The sequence below is a fragment of the Oncorhynchus keta genome, chromosome 12 (assembly GCF_023373465.1).
Source record: "Oncorhynchus keta strain PuntledgeMale-10-30-2019 chromosome 12, Oket_V2, whole genome shotgun sequence".
Classification (NCBI taxonomy): domain Eukaryota; kingdom Metazoa; phylum Chordata; class Actinopteri; order Salmoniformes; family Salmonidae; genus Oncorhynchus; species Oncorhynchus keta.
In genome coordinates, this window is record NC_068432.1 from 44,035,289 (window position 1) to 44,057,224 (window position 21,936).

The 21,936-nt window shown below is 44.9% G+C and overlaps 1 protein-coding gene across 7 annotated transcripts in view; it reads right to left on the bottom strand.

Moving 5' to 3' along the window:
- Window positions 1–21,936, bottom strand: part of LOC118374857 (spermatid perinuclear RNA-binding protein-like) — a 228,398-nt gene that overhangs the window by 92,295 nt on the left and 114,167 nt on the right. For 2 of the 7 annotated variants that reach the window (XM_052458428.1, XM_052458426.1), the window contains exon 3: window positions 2,711–2,820. The exons of the other annotated variants lie outside the window; for them this stretch is intronic. The gene's annotated coding sequence lies outside the window, so the exon portion shown is untranslated. The remainder of the gene's footprint in view (window positions 1–2,710; window positions 2,821–21,936) is intronic. 7 annotated transcript variants of the gene reach the window in all.

Below are 21,936 nucleotides of genomic sequence, written 5' to 3' on the forward strand. Positions count from 1 at the left end.
CATTTCTCTTTCACTCATCTGCTCCTCTCAACTCATTTCCCTCTCACTCATCTGCTCCTCTCAACTCATTTCTCTTTCACTCATCTGCTCCTCTCAACTCATTTCTCTTTCACTCATCTGCTCCTCTCAACTCATTTCTCTTTCACTCATCTGCTCCTCTCAACTCATTTCTCTTTCACTCATCTGCTCCTCTCAACTCATTTCTCTTTCACTCATCTGCTCCTCTCAACTCATTTCCCTCTCACCTCGTCTGCTCCTCTCAACTCATTTCTCTTTCACTCATCTGCTCCTCTCAACTCATTTCCCTCTCACTCATCTGCTCCTCTCAACTCATTTCTCTTTCACTCATCTGCTCCTCTCAACTCATTTCTCTTTCACTCATCTGCTCCTCTCAACTCATTTCTCTTTCACTCATCTGCTCCTCTCAACTCATTTCCCTCTCACCTCGTCTGCTCCTCTCAACTCATTTCTCTTTCACTCATCTGCTCCTCTCAACTCATTTCTCTTTCACTCATCTGCTCCTCTCAACTCATTTCCCTCTCACTCATCTGCTCCTCTCAACTCATTTCCCTCTCACTCATCTGCTCCTCTCAACTCATTTCTCTTTCACTCATCTGCTCCTCTCAACTAATTTCTCTTTCACTCATCTGCTCCTCTCAACTCATTTCTCTTTCACTCATCTGCTCCTCTCAACTCATTTCTCTTTCACTCATCTGCTCCTCTCAACTCATTTCCCTCTCACTCATCTGCTCCTCTCAACTCATTTCTCTTTCACTCATCTGCTCCTCTCAACTAATTTCTCTTTCACTCATCTGCTCCTCTCAACTCATTTCTCTTTCACTCATCTGCTCCTCTCAACTAATTTCTCTTTCACTCATCTGCTCCTCTCAACTCATTTCCCTCTCACTCATCTGCTCCTCTCAACTCATTTCCCTCTCACTCATCTGCTCCTCTCAACTCATTTCCCTCTCACTCATCTGCTCCTCTCAACTAATTTCTCTTTCACTCATCTGCTCCTCTCAACTCATTTCTCTTTCACTCATCTGCTCCTCTCAACTCATTTCCCTCTCACTCATCTGCTCCTCTCAACTAATTTCTCTTTCACTCATCTGCTCCTCTCAACTCATTTCCCTCTCACTCATCTGCTCCTCTCAACTCATTTCCCTCTCACTCATCTGCTCCTCTCAACTCATTTCCCTCTCACTCATCTGCTCCTCTCAACTAATTTCTCTTTCACTCATCTGCTCCTCTCAACTCATTTCCCTCTCACTCATCTGCTCCTCTCAACTCATTTCCTCTCACTCATCTGCTCCTCTCAACTAATTTCTCTTTCACTCATCTGCTCCTCTCAACTCATTTCCCTCTCACTCATCTGCTCCTCTCAACTCATTTCCCTCTCACTCATCTGCTCCTCTCAACTCATTTCCCTCTCACTCATCTGCTCCTCTCAACTAATTTCTCTTTCACTCATCTGCTCCTCTCAACTCATTTCTCTTTCACTCATCTGCTCCTCTCAACTCATTTCTCTTTCACTCATCTGCTCCTCTCAACTCATTTCTCTTTCACTCATCTGCTCCTCTCAACTCATTTCTCTTTCACTCATCTGCTCCTCTCAACTCATTTCCCTCTCACTCATCTGCTCCTCTCAACTCATTTCCCTCTCACTCATCTGCTCCTCTCAACTCATTTCCCTCTCACTCATCTGCTCCTCTCAACTAATTTCTCTTTCACTCATCTGCTCCTCTCAACTCATTTCTCTTCCACTCATCTGCTCCTCTCAACTAATTTCTCTTTCACTCATCTGCTCCTCTCAACTCATTTCTCTTTCACTCATCTGCTCCTCTCAACTCATTTCCCTCTCACTCATCTGCTCCTCTCAACTCATTTCCCTCTCACTCATCTGCTCCTCTCAACTCATTTCCCTCTCACTCATCTGCTCCTCTCAACTCATTTCTCTTTCACTCATCTGCTCCTCTCAACTCATTTCTCTTTCACTCATCTGCTCCTCTCAACTCATTTCTCTTTCACTCATCTGCTCCTCTCAACTCATTTCTCTTTCACTCATCTGCTCCTCTCAACTCATTTCTCTTTCACTCATCTGCTCCTCTCAACTCATTTCTCTTTCACTCATCTGCTCCTCTCAACTCATTTCCCTCTCACTCATCTGCTCCTCTCAACTCATTTCTCTTTCACTCATCTGCTCCTCTCAACTCATTTCTCTTTCACTGATCTGCTCCTCTCAACTCATTTCTCTTTCACTCATCTGCTCCTCTCAACTCATTTCTCTTTCACTCATCTGCTCCTCTCAACTCATTTCTCTTTCACTCATCTGCTCCTCTCAACTCATTTCTCTTTCACTCATCTGCTCCTCTCAACTCATTTCCCTCTCACTCATCTGCTCCTCTCAACTCATTTCTCTTTCACTCATCTGCTCCTCTCAACTCATTTCTCTTTCACTGATCTGCTCCTCTCAACTCATTTCTCTTTCACTCATCTGCTCCTCTCAACTCATTTCTCTTTCACTCATCTGCTCCTCTCAACTCATTTCTCTTTCACTCATCTGCTCCTCTCAACTCATTTCCCTCTCACCTCGTCTGCTCCTCTCACTATGTTAATGGGAGATTTAGCCTGGCAGAATAATAACTCATAATCATCATTCATCATGTATCACAGATTAACGAGGGGAGTGTCAATCGGTGGAAAGTTTGACTTGTTAATTCCGGTGGTCATCTGCATTAATCCAACCATGAGGAGAGCGGTTGTGGTTTCCCTGGAAAGAATCTCCATTCCCATGGATTAGGTCAACTGGGCAGCTATGGGCTGGCAGGTAGAAGAACCAGAGGTGGACAGGACGCAGGCAGGAACACAAACACCAGTAACATGTGTCAGAGGGCAGAGAGCACATACATTCGGGACCTCTTGTCCCAAACAGCAGCGGTATAGCTGTGATGTAACCGTACCTCTCCTTGCCTGGCTAAAGTGACAGACTTGCATCAGCCAGGCTAAACTTCTCCACCCTGTCCTGTATGGAATGTAAAGGTCCCCCGCCTCTCAAAACATACGTATCAAATAAGAGGCTGACACTCTCTACCTGAACCTGCCGTCGCTGCCCTACCAGAACCTGCCCTCTCTGACTGCAGTGTGACTGACTGGGTGCTACAGACACATCCCAGTAGAGGAGGAGGTACCCCCCAACCATCATTATATCCTCCCAGCTTACTCTGGTCTCTAGCTGCTCTGACTGCAGTGTGACTGACTGACGAAGTGCTGCTTTGCTATAGATAAAACCACCACATACCACTGCTATGCCAGTGAGGCCACAGGGACACTTTATGGGTTTAACAAGAGCCATGTATTTAAATATATGACTCTGGGTTTAACTAGCCACCAGCCACATGCAACGCTACAACTCAACTCCATTATCATGGAACAGAACAGTAAAGCAACACCACACCGCCGAGAGCTCTACTAAAACACCACACCACCGAGAGCTCTACTAAAACAACACCACACCACCGAGAGCCCTACTAAAACACCACACCACCGAGAGCCCCACTAAAACAACACCACACCCCAGAGAGCCCCACTAAAACACCACACCCCCGAGAGCCCCACTAAAAACACCACACCCCGAGAGCCCCACTAAAAACACCACACCCCCGAGAGCCCCACTAAAACAACACCACCGAGAGCCCCACTAAAACGCCACACCACAGAGAGCTCTACTAAAACAACACCACAGAGCTCTACTAAAACAACACCACACCACCGAGAGCTGTATGGAGGAGCTTTCCAGACTGTTGTAACACAAAACATAATTGGTTTACAGTCACACATGGTGGTTGGTTCCCAAAATGGGAAGTGCAGTTTTCTATCAACTGTAATGGCTCTAGCCTAGTCCCAGGTCTGTTTGTGCTGTATGGCCAACTCCTATGGTCGTTGTGAATAGTCATTGTGGCCATAGCAGTTTGTAAGTCAGCACAAACAGATCTGGGTCCAGGCTGGAATGGCTCTAATTTGTAAGATCTCACAGTGTTTACGTTCAACCCACAGTGATACTGGGAAGATATGCCATGTCACAGTCTCACAACAGGAAGTGACCTTGCCCTCTCAGGAACCATTATGCAAAACCAAACCAGGTTGTAAACTAGTTGGCAAGTCAACAACAATGGGGGATGGGAGATGTGAGTGGGTGGTAACAACTTTCAGTTGAGAATGGAGAGGTTGGGTATCTTTACCTGGTCATTTCAAACACAGTGAACCAGTATTCATAAAGGGAAATGTAGTTATATAAAGAACAGAAGTTGCCAAACAGGAAACCTACTAGTATGGCAAAACACCAAATCGTCTGGAGAGAGAGAGTGAGACATTGTAACCAGTATGATGACATTTCTACATTTCAGAGAGGAACTGACTTTGCAGCGACACAAGACTAGGCCTCATATTCACTCCTGTCGAAACTGTGATTGAAAGAGAGAACGCGCTAACATTTTTCCCCAAGTCAGAAGCTAAATATTTAGACTGCAGCTACCCTTCGTCTAGTCAGCAATGAGTAGAGCTGTACACCACTGTGACTGAGTCCTGCCTGCCTATAACTGTGATGTAAATTGCAGAAAGCTCCAGTGTGTGTGTGTGTGTGTGTGTGTCTTCCTCTGAATGGCTCTCTTGCAGCATTGAGCCCCATGCAGTCTGTCCTGTCCTCCGCTGCCTGTAGTGAACTCATTAGCCCTACAGAGGGGAAGAAAATGAACTGGGTCCGACAGGCACTTAACCATGGAAATGACTCCACCAAGATGGAAACCACACTGCAATCAAAGAGCCAGTGAAGGATGACTCCTAACAGTTAATAAGATAAGGACCATTTAGGGCAGCGGTCGGCAACAGACGGCCTGTGGGCCTAAACCGACCCGTAAGTCAGTTTAGGGGCTGCAGGTAGCCTAGTGGTTAGAGCGTTGGACTAGTAACCACCAGGTAGCCTAGTGGTTAGAGCGTTGGGCCAGTAACCAGCAGGTAGCCTAGTGGTTAGAGCGTTGGACTAGTAACCACCAGGTAGCCTAGTGGTTAGAGCGTTGGACTAGTAACCAGCAGGTAGCCTAGTGGTTAGAGCGTTGGACTAGTAACCAGCAGGTAGCCTAGTGGTTAGAGCGTTGGGCCAGTAACCAGCAGGTAGCCTAGTGGTTAGAGCATTGGGCCAGTAACCAGTAGGTAGCCTAGTGGTTAGAGCGTTGGACTAGTAACCAGCAGGTAGCCTAGTGGTTAGAGCGTTGGGCCAGTAACCAGCAGGTAGCCTAGTGGTTAGAGCGTTGGGCCAGTAACCAGCAGGTAGCCTAGTGGTTAGAGCGTTGGGCCAGTAACCAGCAGGTAGCCTAGTGGTTAGAGCGTTGGGCCAGTAACCAGCAGGTAGCCTAGTGGTTAGAGCGTTGGGCCAGTAACCAGCAGGAAGCCTAGTGGTTAGAGCGTTGGGCCAGTAACCAGCAGGTAGCTTAGTGGTTAGAGCGTTGGGCCAGTAACCAGCAGGTAGCCTAGTGGTTAGAGCGTTGGGCCAGTAACCAGCAGGTAGCCTAGTGGTTAGAGTGTTGGGCCAGTAACCAGCAGGTAGCCTACTGGTTAGAGCGTTGGGCCAGTAACCAGCAGGTAGCCTAGTGGTTAGAGCGTTGGGCCAGTAACCAGCAGGTAGCCTAGTGGTTAGAGCGTTGGGCCAGTAACCAGCAGGTAGCCTAGTGGTTAGAGCGTTGGGCCAGTAACCAGCAGGTAGCCTAGTGGTTAGAGCATTGGGCCAGTAACCAGCAGGTAGCCTAGTGGTTAGAGCGTTGGACTAGTAACCAGCAGGTAGCCTAGTGGTTAGAGCGTTGGGCCAGTAACCAGCAGGTAGCCTAGTGGTTAGAGCGTTGGGCCAGTAACCAGCAGGTAGCCTAGTGGTTAGAGCGTTGGGCCAGTAACCAGCAGGTAGCCTAGTGGTTAGAGCGTTGGGCCAGTAACCAGCAGGTAGCCTAGTGGTTAGAGCGTTGGGCCAGTAACCAGCAGGAAGCCTAGTGGTTAGAGTGTTGGGCCAGTAACCAGCAGGTAGCCTAGTGGTTAGAGCGTTGGGCCAGTAACCGAAAGGTTGCTAGATCAAATCCCTGAGCTGACAAGGTAAAAATCTGTCGTTCTGCCCCTGAACAAGGCAGTTAACCCACTGTTCCTAGGCTGTCATTGTAAATAAGAATTAGTTCTTAACCGACTTGCCTATTTAAATAAAGTTGTGTTTTTTGCCCCCCAAAACTGTTTTTATGGGGGTTGGGAAGGGTGGTGGGGTTGTTTTTGTTAAAAATAAAATAAAAAATGAAGGCAAAAACCACTGGGATGTAAAGCCAAAACAATACATAAACAGGACATCTGTTCACCAAGTATTCCCTTGAAAAAAACAAAAAAGACGTTTCAATGTAATCAAGGTAATGAAATTATTTTAATTTTCAAATACAATCTATTTTTGGACTTAGTTGTGGTCAATTTGCATTGTACAAATAATTATAACGATGTTCCAGCCCCCCGACCATCCACTGACAAATCATCCCACAGCTGAATCCCTTCATCTGCTCTGTGTATGACAGCAGTGACCTTTCACACACATGGCAAGTTGTGTCCTCTGTAAGCATCTCTATCCATGCTGCTCCACTGTAGGCTAATCATCTACAAGTAAATGTCCAATGTTTCCAGATTTCTATGAAATATGACCTATAATTAATTGCAATATGAGTGAAATTGTTTTCCTTCCAGAGAATTGTAATTATGTTATTATTCTGTGTTGGAATGGTATGGGCGTACCCCAACAATAGAATGGTTTGGGTGTATGGGTTAGGGTTAGGGTTAGGGTCCGCTGATCGCTGATTGGCCAGCATATCCTCCTTAGGAGGGATGACATCATCATCTATGAGGAAATAGCGTTTTTTAAACTGTCTGTTTGAGATACAACTTTGAGGTTGAGTTTTTTAAAGTCTTTTATTTTTAAAATTTATGCTTTGGCCACAAATACGAGTATAGGAAGAGTCAACAACATTATTTGGCTATGAGTTTTAACAGAATATTCACTTTTAAAAGTGACATTTTCACTGGACAGTTGCTTTAACAGACACTGTTCCACAACACACACATGCACGTCCTTGCAGCATGGGGCTAGTGTTGATCACTGACAGTCTGTTCTTTAAGCGATAACCCCCGAGAAGCTGGGGTTTGGAGGATATATTGGCACGGGTGTTGTTAAGCTGTTTACGTGTCATCTAGAGAGTTTGTGACTAGCCAATATAACCTCCAAACACCGGCTTCCAGGGCATTATCACTTTAATACAACGGGTTACCAACATATTACAATAATCATTGACATATTTTCATTAAAAACGTTATTTTGATTAATTTATTCACACTATTTCATCCTTCCAACAGATATAGTTCTAAAACCAAATCTAGGGTTGCTTCCCAAGCAGACTGGTCATTCGTTCTGATGGTTTGGTTGCCAGAGACGCGACCTAGTGGTTCAGTCTTACTGTTCTGTATCTATGGACTCGACCCAGTCGTTCAGTCTTATTGTTCTGTATCTATGGACTCGACCCAGTCGTTCAGTCTTACTGTTCTGTATCTATGGACTCGACCCAGTCGTTCAGTCTTATTGTTCTGTATCTATGGACTCGACCCAGTCGTTCAGTCTTACTGTTCTGTATCTATGGACTCGACCCAGTCGTTCAGTCTTATTGTTCTGTATCTATGGACTCGACCCAGTCGTTCAGTCTTATTGTTCTGTATCTATGGACGCGACCCAGTCGTTCAGTCTTATTGTTCTGTATCTATGGACTCGACCCAGTCGTTCAGTCTTATTGTTCTGTATCTATGGACTCGACCCAGTCGTTCAGTCTTATTGTTCTGTATCTATGGACTCGACCCAGTCGTTCAGTCTTACTGCTCTGTATCTATGGACTCGACCCAGTCGTTCAGTCTTACTGTTCTGTTCTGTATCTATGGACTCGACCCAGTCGTTCAGTCTTACTGTTCTGTATCTATGGACTCGACCCAGTCGTTCAGTCTTACTGTTCTGTATCTATGGACTCGACCCAGTCGTTCAGTCTTACTGTTCTGTATCTATTGACGCGACCCAGTTGTTCAGTCTTACTGTTCTGTACCTATGGACTCGACCCGGTCGTTCAGTCTTATTGTTCTGTATCTATGGACTCGACCCAGTCGTTCAGTCTTACTGTTCTGTATCTATGGACTCGACCCAGTCGTTCAGTCTTACTGTTCTGTATCTATGGACTCGACCCAGTCGTTCAGTCTTATTGTTCTGTATCTATGGACGCGACCCAGTCGTTCAGTCTTACTGTTCTGTATCTATGGACTCGACCCAGTCGTTCAGTCTTATTGTTCTGTATCTATGGACTCGACCCAGTCGTTCAGTCTTATTGTTCTGTATCTATGGACTCGACCCAGTCGTTCAGTCTTACTGTTCTGTATCTATGGACTCGACCCAATCGTTCAGTCTTATTGTTCTGTATCTATGGACTCGACCCAGTCGTTCAGTCTTACTGTTCTGTACCTATGGACTCGACCCAGTCGTTCAGTCTTATTGTTCTGTATCTATGGACGCGACCCAGTCTTTCAGTCTTATTGTTCTGTATCTATGGACTCGACCCAGTCTTTCAGTCTTATTGTTCTGTATCTATGGACTCGACCCAGTCTTTCAGTCTTACTGTTCTGTATCTATGGACTCGACCCAGTCGTTCAGTCTTATTGTTCTGTATCTATGGACTCGACCCAGTCGTTCAGTCTTACTGTTCTGTATCTATGGACTCGACCCAGTCTTTCAGTCTTATTGTTCTGTATCTATGGACTCGACCCAGTCGTTCAGTCTTATTGTTCTGTATCTATGGACTCGACCCAGTCTTTCAGTCTTATTGTTCTGTATCTATGGACTCGACCCAGTCGTTCAGTCTTGTTGTTCTGTATCTATGGACTCGACCCAGTCGTTCAGTCTTACTGTTCTGTATCTATGGACTCGACCCAGTCGTTCAGTCTTACTGTTCTGTATCTATGGACTCGACCCAGTCGTTCAGTCTTACTGTTCTGTATCTATGGACTCGACCCAGTCGTTCAGTCTTACTGTTCTGTATCTATGGACTCGACCCAGTCGTTCAGTCTTACTGTTCTGTATCTATGGACTCGACCCAGTCGTTCAGTCTTATTGTTCTGTATCTATGGACTCGACCCAGTCGTTCAGTCTTACTGTTCTGTATCTATGGACTCGACCCAGTCGTTCAGTCTTATTGTTCTGTATCTATTGACGCGACCCAGTCGTTCAGTCTTACTGTTCTGTATCTATGGACTCGACCCAGTCGTTCAGTCTTATTGTTCTGTATCTATGGACTCGACCCAGTCGTTCAGTCTTATTGTTCTGTATCTATGGACGCGACCCAGTCGTTCAGTCTTACTGTTCTGTATCTATGGACTCGACCCAATCGTTCAGTCTTATTGTTCTGTATCTATGGACTCGACCCAGTCGTTCAGTCTTATTGTTCTGTATCTATGGACTCGACCCAGTCGTTCAGTCTTATTGTTCTGTATCTATGGACTCGACCCAGTCGTTCAGTCTTACTGTTCTGTATCTATGGACTCGACCCAGTCGTTCAGTCTTACTGTTCTGTATCTATGGACTCGACCCAGTCGTTCAGTCTTATTGTTCTGTATCTATGGACTCGACCCAGTCGTTCAGTCTTACTGTTCTGTATCTATGGACTCGACCCAGTCGTTCAGTCTTACTGTTCTGTATCTATGGACTCGACCCAGTCTTTCAGTCTTATTGTTCTGTATCTATGGACTCGACCCAGTCGTTCAGTCTTACTGTTCTGTATCTATGGACTCGACCCAGTCGTTCAGTCTTATTGTTCTGTATCTATGGACTCGACCCAGTCGTTCAGTCTTATTGTTCTGTATCTATGGACTCGACCCAGTCGTTCAGTCTTATTGTTCTGTAGCTATGGACTCGACCCAGTCTTTCAGTCTTATTGTTCTGTAGCTATGGACTCGACCCAGTCGTTCAGTCTTATTGTTCTGTATCTATGGACTCGACCCAGTCGTTCAGTCTTATTGTTCTGTATCTATGGACTCGACCCAGTCTTTCAGTCTTATTGTTCTGTATCTATGGACTCGACCCAGTCTTTCAGTCTTATTGTTCTGTATCTATGGACTCGACCCAGTCTTTCAGTCTTATTGTTCTGTATCTATGGACGCGACCCAGTCGTTCAGTCTTATTGTTCTGTATCTATGGACTCGACCCAGTCGTTCAGTCTTATTGTTCTGTATCTATGGACTCGACCCAGTCGTTCAGTCTTATTGTTCTGTATCTATGGACTCGACCCAGTCTTTCAGTCTTAATTTTCTGTATCTATGGACGCGACCCAGTTGTTACTGGCTGGCAGCATTCTTATCCTTTGCTAGCTAGCCAACTACGGCTAACTTACAGTCAAGTCAAACAGTGCAGCCAGAATAACAGCAAAGTAGCTGTATTTGCGTTTGTTTAAGCTGTTTTCTAGTGACATTTATTTGGATACATCCATAACAATGATTTCACCTGGCATAGAACATGTGCTCTCTCTTCAGGACACTGTTGTTCAGAGGAGCTAGACAACAACACAGCTAACACAATCACTTCAAACTGAAGCTGGAAAGACTGTATACGAGCTGCACTTTTTTCAATTCATTCCTTTGTATATATCAATAAAAATGATGTCAGGCGATTCATGATTTCGACTGTCTGAGAAACGCTGCCTGCTTCTCTCTCTCCTCCTGACCCCTACGTGTTCATTACTACGGGACAGTTGAAAATCACATTTGAATATTGAAACAACGTTGAAAATGTCGGTGGGACAGACAGTACGTTTATACAAATCTCCCGTTTAAAACAAAATGTTAGTCTAAAGATAATATCTAGATGCTTTTTATAGTGGATAAGAAGTTTATAACCTCCCTGCCTGGGCTGATGAGACAGTTTTAACGTCATAGATTTAGCCGTTGGTACCCATTGGTAACTTGTGGATTAGACACCGGCTAGAATGTGCTTTTAACCAATCAGCATTCAGGATTAGACCCACCTGATGTATAAATACATTTAGAAACCATAGAACCCATCATGTACAGTGCACTGTATAGGATGAGTCGTTACTGATAAGGACACACCCACAGGGCAGCAAGACACCCACCCAGTGATCTAAAACAACTCAATTAACCTCACTAAACACACACCAGACAGGAGAGATAACAAATGCAGCACCTCAGAAAAGTACACACACACACACACACAGCGTGGTTGGGTTGGTTCTGTTTCATCACATCAACACCAGTCAGTATAACTAAATAAGACAAGAATGATTTGTTTGGCCTCATTCCCCATTAATCATCTTACAAGGCCAGGCATCATAGAGACAGAGAAGTGTAAAGTAGAGTAGAGCAGAGTATTGTAGAGCAGAATAGAGCAGAGTAGGCTTTGATTAGCTGGGAGAGGAGAGGACAGGAGGAGAGGAGCAAGGGTGGAGTGGAACCATTAATGAGCAGTGAGATGTGAGACTATTTCACCTAGCACTTTCTGGTTGTGAAAACGGACACAGTAAAGTCTTGTTGTGTAGAGGAGAGGGTTTAAAAAGGGTCCGACAAGCACTCGTCTATCCTCCTCTCCTCTCCTAGTTCTGGCCTCCCAACTCACTTATGCTTTCTTCTCCTCCATTCCATTCTCCATCCTCTCTCCACTCCGCCATCCTGTTTATTCTCTCCTTTGCAAATTTATGAAAAATAAAAAACAGAAATATCTTATGTACATAAGTATTCAGACCCTTTGCTATGAGACTCGAAATTTATCTCAGGTGCATCCTGTTTTCATTGATCATTCATTGATCAAATCGATTGGAGCCCACCTGTCGTAAATTCAACTGATTGGATATGATTTTGTAAAGGCACACACCTGTCTACATAATATCCCACAGTTGACAGTGCATGTCAGAGCAAAAACCAAGCCATGAGGTTGAAGGAATTGTACGTAGAGCTCTGAGACAGGATTGTGTCGAAGCACAGATCTGGGGAAGGGTACCAAAAACTATCTGCAGCATTGAAGGTCCCCAAGAACACAGTGGCCTCCATAATTCTTCAGTGGAAGAAGTTTGGAAGCACCAAGACTCTTCCTAAAGCTGGCCGCCCGGCCAAACTGAGCAATCAGGGCAGAAGGGCCTTGGTCAGGGAGGTGACAAAGAACCTGATGATCACTCTGTTAAGGCTAGGGCTGATTTCAAGGTTTTACTGCTATCCTACAAGGCATTACATGGGCTTACTCCTACCTATTTTTCTGATTTGGTCCTGCCGTACATGCCTACACGTACGCTACGGTCACAAGACGCAGGCCTCATTGTCGCTAGAAGTTCTAAGCAAACAGCTGGAGGCAGAGCTTGCTCCTATAGAGCTCCATTTTTATGGAATGCTCTGCCTATCCATGTGAGAGACGCAGACTCGGTATTAACCTTTAAGTCTTTATTGAAGACTCATCTGTCCAGTAGGTCCTATGATTGAGTGTAGTCTGGCCCAGGGGTGTGAAGGTGAACGGAAAGGCACTGGAGCGACAAACCGCCCATGCTGTCTCTGCCTGGCCAGTTCCCCTCTCTCCACTTGGATTCTCTGCCTCTAACCCTATTACAGGGGCTGAGTCACTGGCTTACTGGTGCTATTCTATGCCGTCTTTAGGAGGGGTGCTTCACTTGAGTGAGTCACTGATCTTCCTGTAGGGGTTGGCGCCCCCCTCAAGTTCATCCCGTGTGGTAGATCTTTGTGGGCTATACTTGGCCTTGTCTCAGGATGGTAAGTTGGTGGTTGAAGATATCCCTCCAGTGGTGCGGGGGCTGTGCTTTGGCAAAGTGGGAGGGGTTATATCCTGCCTGTTTGGCCCTCTCCGGGGGTATCATCGGATGTGGCCACAGTGTCTCCCGACCCCTCCTGTCTCAGCCTCCAGTATTTATGCTGCAATAGTTTGTGTCGGGGGGCTAGGTTCAGTCTGTTATATCTGGAGTATTGCTCCAGTCTCATCCAGTGTCCTGTGTGAATTTAAGTATGCTCCATCTAACTTTCTCTCTCGCTCTCTCTTTCCCTTTTCTCTCTTCCCTCGGAGGACCTGAGCCCCAGGACTACCTGGCCTGATGACTCCTTGCTATCCCCTGTCCACCTGCTGCTGCTGCAGTTTAAACTGTTCTGCCTGCGGCTATGGAACCCTGACCTGTTCACCGGACCTGCTGTTTTCAACTCTGAAGGATCGGCTATGAAAGGCCAACTGACATTTACTCCTGAGGTGCTGACCTGTTGCACCCACAACCACTGTGATTATTATTGTTTGATCCTGCTATGAACGTTTGAAAATCTTGGCCATGTACTGTTATAAACTCCAACTGGCACAGCTAGAAGAGGACTGGCCACCCCTCAGAGCCTGGTTCCTCTCTAGGTTTCGTCCTAGGTTCTGGCCTTTCTAGGGAGTTTTTCCTAGCCACCGTGATTCTACATCTGCATTGCTTGCTGTTTGGGGTTTTAGGCTGGGTTTCTGTATAACACTTTGTGACATCGGCTGATGTAAAAAGGGCTTTATAAATACATTTGATTAATTGATTGGCTCCAGAGTTCCTCTGTGAAGATGGGACAACCTTCCAGAAGGACAACCATCTCTGCAGCACTCCACAAATCAGGCCTTTATGCTAGAGTGGCCAGACAGAAGCCACTCCTCAGTAAAAATCACATGACAGCCCGCTTGGAGTTTGCCAAAAGGCAACAAAAGGGCTGATGAAACCAAGATTGAGGTCTGGAGGAAACCTGGCATCATCCCTACGGTGAAGCATGGTAGTGGCATCATCATGCTGTGGGGATGTTATTCAAAGGAAGGGACTGGGAGACTAGTCAGGACCGAGGGAAAGATAAACAGCGCAAAGTAGAGAGATGAAAACCTGCTCCACCATACTCAGGATCTCAGACGTCGGCGCAGGTTCACCTTCCAACGGGACAGTGGCTCGAAGCACACAACCCAGGAGTGGTTTGGGGACAAGTCTTTGAATGTCCTTGAGTGGCCCAGCCAGAGCCTGGACATGAACCCAATCGAACATCTCTGGAGAGACCTGAAAATAGATGTGCAGCAACGCTCCACAGCCAACCTGACAGAGCTTGAGAAGATCTGCAGAGAAGAATTGGAGAAACTCCCCAAATACAGGTGTGCCAGGCTTGTAGCGTCCTACCCAAGAAGACTTGATGCTGTAATCGCTGCAAAAGGTGCTTCAACAAAGTACTGAGTAAAGGGTCTAAAAACTTATGTAAATGTCATTGCTTTGTCATTATGGGGTACTGTGTGTAGATTGAGGGATAAAAAAATGTTAATATATTTTTTTAGAATAAGGCTGTAATGTAACAAAATGTGGGAAAAGTCCAGGGGTCTGAATACTGCCACACCACTAAGCAAGGGGCACCACCAAGCAAGCGACACCATGAAGACCAAGGAGCTCTCCAAACAGGTCAGGGACAAAGTTGTGGAGAAGTACAGATCACGGTTGGGTTATAAAATAAATATATCACGGAGCACCATTAAATCCATAAATCCATCAACAAAGAGACCAAAGATAACCCTGAAGGAGTTGCTAAGCTCCACAGCAGAGATTGGGATATCTGTCCATAGGACCACTTTAAGCCGTACACTCCACAGAGCTAGGCTTTACGGAAGAGTGGCCAGAAAAAAGCCATTGCTTAAAGTAAAAAATAAGCAACCACATTTGGTGTTCGCCAAAAGGCATATGGGAGACTCCCCAAACATATGGAATAAGGTTCTCTGGTCAGATGAGACTAAAATTGAGCTTTTTGGCCATCAAGGAAAATTATACATGTCTGGCGCAAACCCAACACCTCTCATCACCCAGAGAACACCATCCCCACAGTGAAGCATGACACAACCCCCCCCCCCAAAAAAAAATATATATTTTATTTTATTTTTAATTCCAGGCTAAGGCAACAAAATAGGAAAGATGTGAATACTTTCGCAAGCCAGTAGCTAGCAACCTAGCCAACTTTAGCCAGGCAGGCAAGCTGCAAAAGAACAAGTAGGCTACACTACCCCATCGTTTATCAGTGCAATTTTGACGGCCAACTAGCTGAAAAGATTTGAGAGGAAAAGGTTTATCTAATGTTCCTTCGTCATATTTTAGCTCATCTTGCTCTGGCTAGCATTAGTTGTTGATTTTGTTCTTGATGTGCATAACTGAGGAAGAGAGAGAGCATACATTTTCATGGTTGTTTGATCAATAAGACCGTAAAGTTCCCAAAAGTAAGAGGACTCCCGTGCTATTTACATATTTACAGAAATCCATTCGGGTGTATTTTGTGGCTTTTGGCAAATGCGTTCTAATGATGTAAAGTCGCGCTGTTGCTACTTCCTGTAAACACACAGTCCAGTTCAAAGTAAATGATGGTGAGCCTCTGTGGCAAAAGGCTTGTTTGTATGAGGGCCTACTGTGACTCTGATTGGCTATGGTGTACCAGTGTGCATAGACTACGGTCCTGGACAAGACAGATGTTTTATTTCTGAGTTTTGTAATTGTCCAAACACACGGCTACTTTCCCACTCTATATTGCTATAGAATTTTCACAAATGCCTTACTATACGTCCTTCCCAAACATTTAAAGAATTTAGTTCAGTTCCACTTTCACGTCTGTTTACACTTTATCCGTCCTATGTCTTAACACAGAGCGGTCCTGCTGCCAACACCTCAACAGCAGACCATCTATTCCTCTCTCCTCACCTCAGCCCCTCTCTGGCCCTCCACTAGAGGATCATTAACAAGGAATGAAGACGTGGTGGATGTGCGGCTCCCAACTAGCACTCCCCTGATTAATGACTCACATGTAAATGTAAAAGGAGAGAGAGTTTGAGAGAAAGAATAGGATCTGTCAGTCAAAGAGAAGCTGGCTCTGTGCACAGCGCCTCAGGCTGCAGTCCTACCGCTGCAAACAATTACATCCTCACCTGCCACGGAGAGGAACATGCCAGCCAATTGTCCTACCTAGCTGGAGGGGGATACGCATTCACTAACAGGGTACTGCCACTTAGAATGTAAACAGGGCACCACACACACACCACACCACACACTTCTCATTGCCAGTTACAATGTCATCACTGACACCACACACACACACACTTCCCATTGCCACTTACAATGTAATCACTGGCACCACACACACACACTTCTCATTGCCAGTTACAATGTCATCACTGGCGCCACACACACACACACACACACACACACACACACACACACACACACACACACACACACACACACACACACACACACACACACACACACTTCTCATTGCCAGTTACAATGTAATCACTGGCGCCACACACACACACACACACACACACACACACACTTCTCATTGCCAGTTACAATGTCATCACTGGCGCCACACACACACACACACACACTTCTCATTGCCAGTTACAATGTCATCACTGGCACCGTGGCAAGACATTTTCCTTATTAGCTCATTACAGACAAGGGTTTATTACAAACAAAAACAACAACTTTTTGTTTGACTGGAAACAAAGGTTGGGAAAAGTATTACTGGTAGTATAGTATTACTGGTAGTATACTATTACTGGTAGTATAGTATTACTGCTAGTATAGTATTACTGCTAGTATAGTATTACTGCTAGTATACTATTACTGGTAGTATACTATTACTGGTAGTATACTATTACTGGTAGTATACTATTACTGGTAGTATACTATTACTGGTAGTATAGTATTACTGCTAGTATAGTATTACTGGTAGTATACTATTACTGGTAGTATAGTATTACTGGTAGTATAGTATTACTGGTAGTATAATATTACTGGTAGTATAGTATTACTGGTAGTATACTATTACTGGTAGTATACTATTACTGGTAGTATAATATTACTGGTAGTATAGTATTACTGGTAGTATAATATTACTGGTAGTATAGTATTACTGGTAGTATAATATTACTGGTAGTATAGTATTACTGGTAGTATAGTATTACTGGTAGTATAATATTACTGGTAGTATAATATTACTGGTAGTATAGAATTACTGGTGGTATAGTATTACTGGTGGTATAATATTACTGGTGGTATAATATTACTGGTAGCATAGTATTACTGGTAGCATATTATTACTGGTGGTATACTATTACTGGTAGTATAGTATTACTGGTAGTATAATATTACTGGTAGTATAGTATTACTGGTGGTATACTATTACTGGTGGTATAATATTACTGGTAGTATACTATTACTGGTAGTATAATATTACTGGTAGTATAATATTACTGGTGGTATACTATTACTGGTGGTATAATATTACTGGTAGTATAATATTACTGGTAGTATACTATTACTGGTAGTATACTATTACTGGTAGTATACTATTACTGGTAGTATAGTATTACTGGTAGTATAGTATTACTGGTGGTATACTATTACTGGTGGTATAATATTACTGGTAGTATACTATTACTGGTAGTATAGTATTACTGGTAGTATAATATTACTGGTAGTATTAGAACGTGATCCAGTAGTACGGATTAGTAACATTACAAAATGATCAAGTATTAGTATTAGATTGTCTGTAATCTAGTATTACAGTGTAAGTCATATAAGGAGACATATTTTATCCTCCCACTGTGATAAGGAAGAGTAGTTAAGGAAACCGTAGGTGTTTTTCTTCCTATGTGTCTGTGTGTCATGAATACACAAGTGTCCCTCGCTACCCATGGCTCAAAGCGACTAATTACAAACACTCTCTACTTCCCCTCTATCCCTTGCTCTTCCACCCTCTCTCCTCCATCCCTCCTACACCTCTCTTCCTTTCATCAGCCTGTGGTTCTGATGTCCTCTCTGAGGTAATCACTCATTAGGTCTACAGTGAAGCCAGGACCTGCTTCCCCCACCAAGAGACTACAGCATCCCAGCACGGCCCAGCTCACTGCAGCCTTATATGAAACAAACAACTGCAGACCGAGACTCACACGCTAGGTATTCAACCTAAATAATGAGAGCCTACAGCATCCCAGCACGGCCCAGCTCACCGCAGCCTGAAACACTGCAGACCTAAGCCCGCACGCTAGGTATTCAACCTAAATAATGAGAGCCTACAGCATCCCAGCACGGCCCAGCTCACCGCAGCCTGAAACACTGCAGACCTAAGCCCGCACACTAGGTATTCAACCTAAATAATGAGAGCCTACAGCATCCCAGCACGGCCCAGCTCACCGCAGCCTGAAACACTGCAGACCTAAGCCCGCACGCTAGGTATTCAACCTAAATAATGAGAGACTACAGCATCCCAGCACGGCCCAGCTCACCGCAGCCTGAAACACTGCAGACCTAAGCCCGCACGCTAGGTATTCAACCTAAATAATGAGAGCCTACAGCATCCCAGCACGGCCCAGCTCACCGCAGCCTGAAACACTGCAGACCTAAGCCCGCACACTAGGTATTCAACCTAAATAATGAGAGCCTAGGAACAGTGGGTTAACTGCCTGTTCAGGGGCAGAACGACAGATTTGTACCTTGTCAGCTCGGGGTTTGAACTTGCAACCTTCCGGTTACTAGTCCAATGCTCTAACCACTAAGCTACCCTGCCCTCCCACATATGGAATCATGTAGTAACCAAAAAAGTGTTTAACAAATTCTTCAAAGTAGCCACCCTTTGCCTTGATGAGAACTTGTTCTCAACTAGCTGGTTAAATAAAGGTGAAATAAATTAACTAAAAAATGACAGCTTCTAGAGGTTCTAGTCTAAATGATCACAATGAAGGGGTTCTAGTCTAAATGATCACAATGAAGGGGTTCTAGTCTAAATGATCACAATGAAGGGGTTCTAGTCTAAATGATCACAATGAAGAGGCCCTTTCATCTCTTCTTCTTCCCTCATTTTCCATCATAACAATGTTGAGATTTCTCATTACTAGCTAATTGTGTGGTTCTCTCAGGAGGACAAGCATGGGCCCCGGGGCCAGCATAGACTTACACACACACACACACACACACACACACACACACACACACACACACACACACACACACACACACACACACACACACACACACACACACACACACACACACACACACACACACTTTTCCCTGTAGAGGACAATAGCATTAGATAGTTTGCGTTCCAAATGGCACTCTAGTGCATTATGGGACCTAGTCACAAGAAGAACACTATACAGTTGTGATGGGGGGGGAAATGGATCAAGTTAAATATAACAGTATTATTTTTGCGCTCGTTGGCTGCACCTGCAGTATTTTCCTTCATAGCTTGTCCTCTCTCTTCTTTTTTCAGCACTTACTTCCATGACTGATCAAAAACAATTCACATGGCTCTCTCTTGTCCCTCTGCAGATGACGTCGCAATACATATAGAATCCCAATACATATCGAATCGGCACCTTAGTATCGTGATATCGTATCATGAGATCCTTGGCATTCCCAGCTCTATTATAAAGGGAACAGGGCTACATATAGGATGCACACATGGAAAGGGGGGAAGGAATTAAATGGAATTTAGAGAGGATGCCCCAAGCCACCAATTTAATTCAACGTGACCCTGATAACCATCAGTGCAAAAGAGGAAGATATTATAGAGGAACCAACCAGGTCCGTGTGTGTGTGTGCGATATTTCAATGCTATTTCTTGTTCACTAGGCCAATGCTGCTAAGATACTGTAGCAGCTCACCTGAATGTCTGTGTGTGTGCCGGTCATATTAATCCTAACCTCTGTCTAGAAATCCATGTTAATGCTACTTTATTTCTGGCATCATGTGTTGACATCTAGGTCTCACCAACCATCTCTCAAAACGGATGCTGTTGCTATGTGTGCACGGTTGTGTGTGTGTACACGGGTGTGTACACGGGTGTGTGTGTGTGTGTGTGCGTGCGTGCGTGCGTGCGTGCGTGCGTGCGTGCGTGCGTGTACATGTGTGTGTGTATATACACCACCTACTCTATTCTATCAATGCCCTGCTCTGAAGACGAGATGCATTCTCTTATGTAAACATCTGCTAGTTGATTGGACTGCTGCCTGGCTGGTCTGTGTTTCTGCTTCTCTCTCTCAAAGGATCTGTCTGAGAGTGGACACAGCACCGCCTCTCCCTGATGGAGAACAGAGAGGTAGGGGTCTATTCGTTTCAATTTAAGCTCTTTTTGACAGCACCCATTTTGATTTGAACGAAACCTTCCATAAAAATTTGCCCAGTGTAGAAGAGAGAAAACATTCAAGAGATAAAGTTGCCCCATTATGCTTACCCCACCATACCATGAGACATCCATGTCTTCATCACTGGAGATTAAATCATTTAAAAGCTTACAAACAGGGTTGTCAAACTACTTTATAATTTCTGGGAAAAATAAATTGTCATTTATTTAACATTTCACTTCAATTATCTAAAAAAGCTTTTAGGCCTTTCAGCTGAAACACAATGCCATCCCCTTTCACAGTCTTTCAAAATATATAGAACAATGTCTAAACATGGGTTTATAGGGACTTGAGGTAATCTGTGTGTAATTACAGAGTCTCCTGAGCCCAGAGCTGCAGCAGAGAGATGACAAGCTCACAATGTTTTAATCACTGGAGAAAGATAGAGGAAACTAACAACTTCTCTGTCTTCAGCACGCTCCACACACACACACACACACACACACACACACACACACACACACACACACACACACACACACACACACACACACACACACACACACACACACACACACACACACACACACACACACACACACACACACACACACACAGTATGGCTAAAACAACTTGTCTCATCAACACTTGTGTGTTGACCAGAGGCAGAAAGAGAACAGTGGAAGGGCCAAGCAAGCAGACTTCAGAGCACTTCACCCTCTTCCTACATCTGCATAAAATAAGTATAGTAGACCCTAAACCACTTTGAATGCCACTGAATTGCTTGACTAATTGGGCCGACTCTACAACAGAAATACATATCATTGTTTAAGTTCAATGCCTATAAGGCTTTTCAGCAAAGATCTTCTCATTAGAACCCAGCAGGGTTCCGTAATGCAGCAGTAGAACGCGGTAGCAGAATGCAGCAGTAGAACGCGGTAACAGAATGCGGCAGTAGAACGCGGTAGCAGAATGTGGCAGTAGAACGCGGTAGCAGAATGTGGCAGTAGAACGCAGTCGCAGAACGCAGTAGCAGAATGCAGCAGTAGAACGCAGTAGCAGAATGAAGCAGTAGAACGCAGTAGCAGAATGCAGCAGTAGAACGCGGTAGCAGAATGCAGCAGTAGAACGCGGTAGCAGAATGCAGCAGTAGAACGCGGTAGCAGAATGCAGCAGTAGAACCCGGTAGCAGAATGCAGCAGTAGAACGCGGGAGCAGAATGCAGCAGTAGAACGCGGTAGAAGAATGCAGTAGTAGAACGCGGTAGCAGCATGCGGCAGTAGAACTTGGTAGCAGAATGCGGCAGTAGAACGAGGTAGAAGAATGCGGTAGTAGAACGCTGTAGCAGAACGTGGTAGCAGCATGCGGCAGTAGAACGCGGTAGCAGCATGCAGCAGTAGAAGAATGCAGCAGTAGAACGCGGTAGCAGAATGCAGCAGTAGAACGCGGTAGCAGAATGCCGCAGTAGAACGCGGTAGCAGAATGCCGCAGTAGAACGCGGTAGAAGAACGCCGCAGTAGAACGCGGAAGAAGATTGCAGCAGTAGAACGCGGTAGCAGAATGCCGCAGTAGAACGCGGAAGAAGATTGCAGCAGTAGAACGCGGTAGCAGAATGCAGCAGTACTAATATATGCCATTTAGCAGACGCTTTTATCCAAAGCGACTTACAGTCATGTGTGCATACA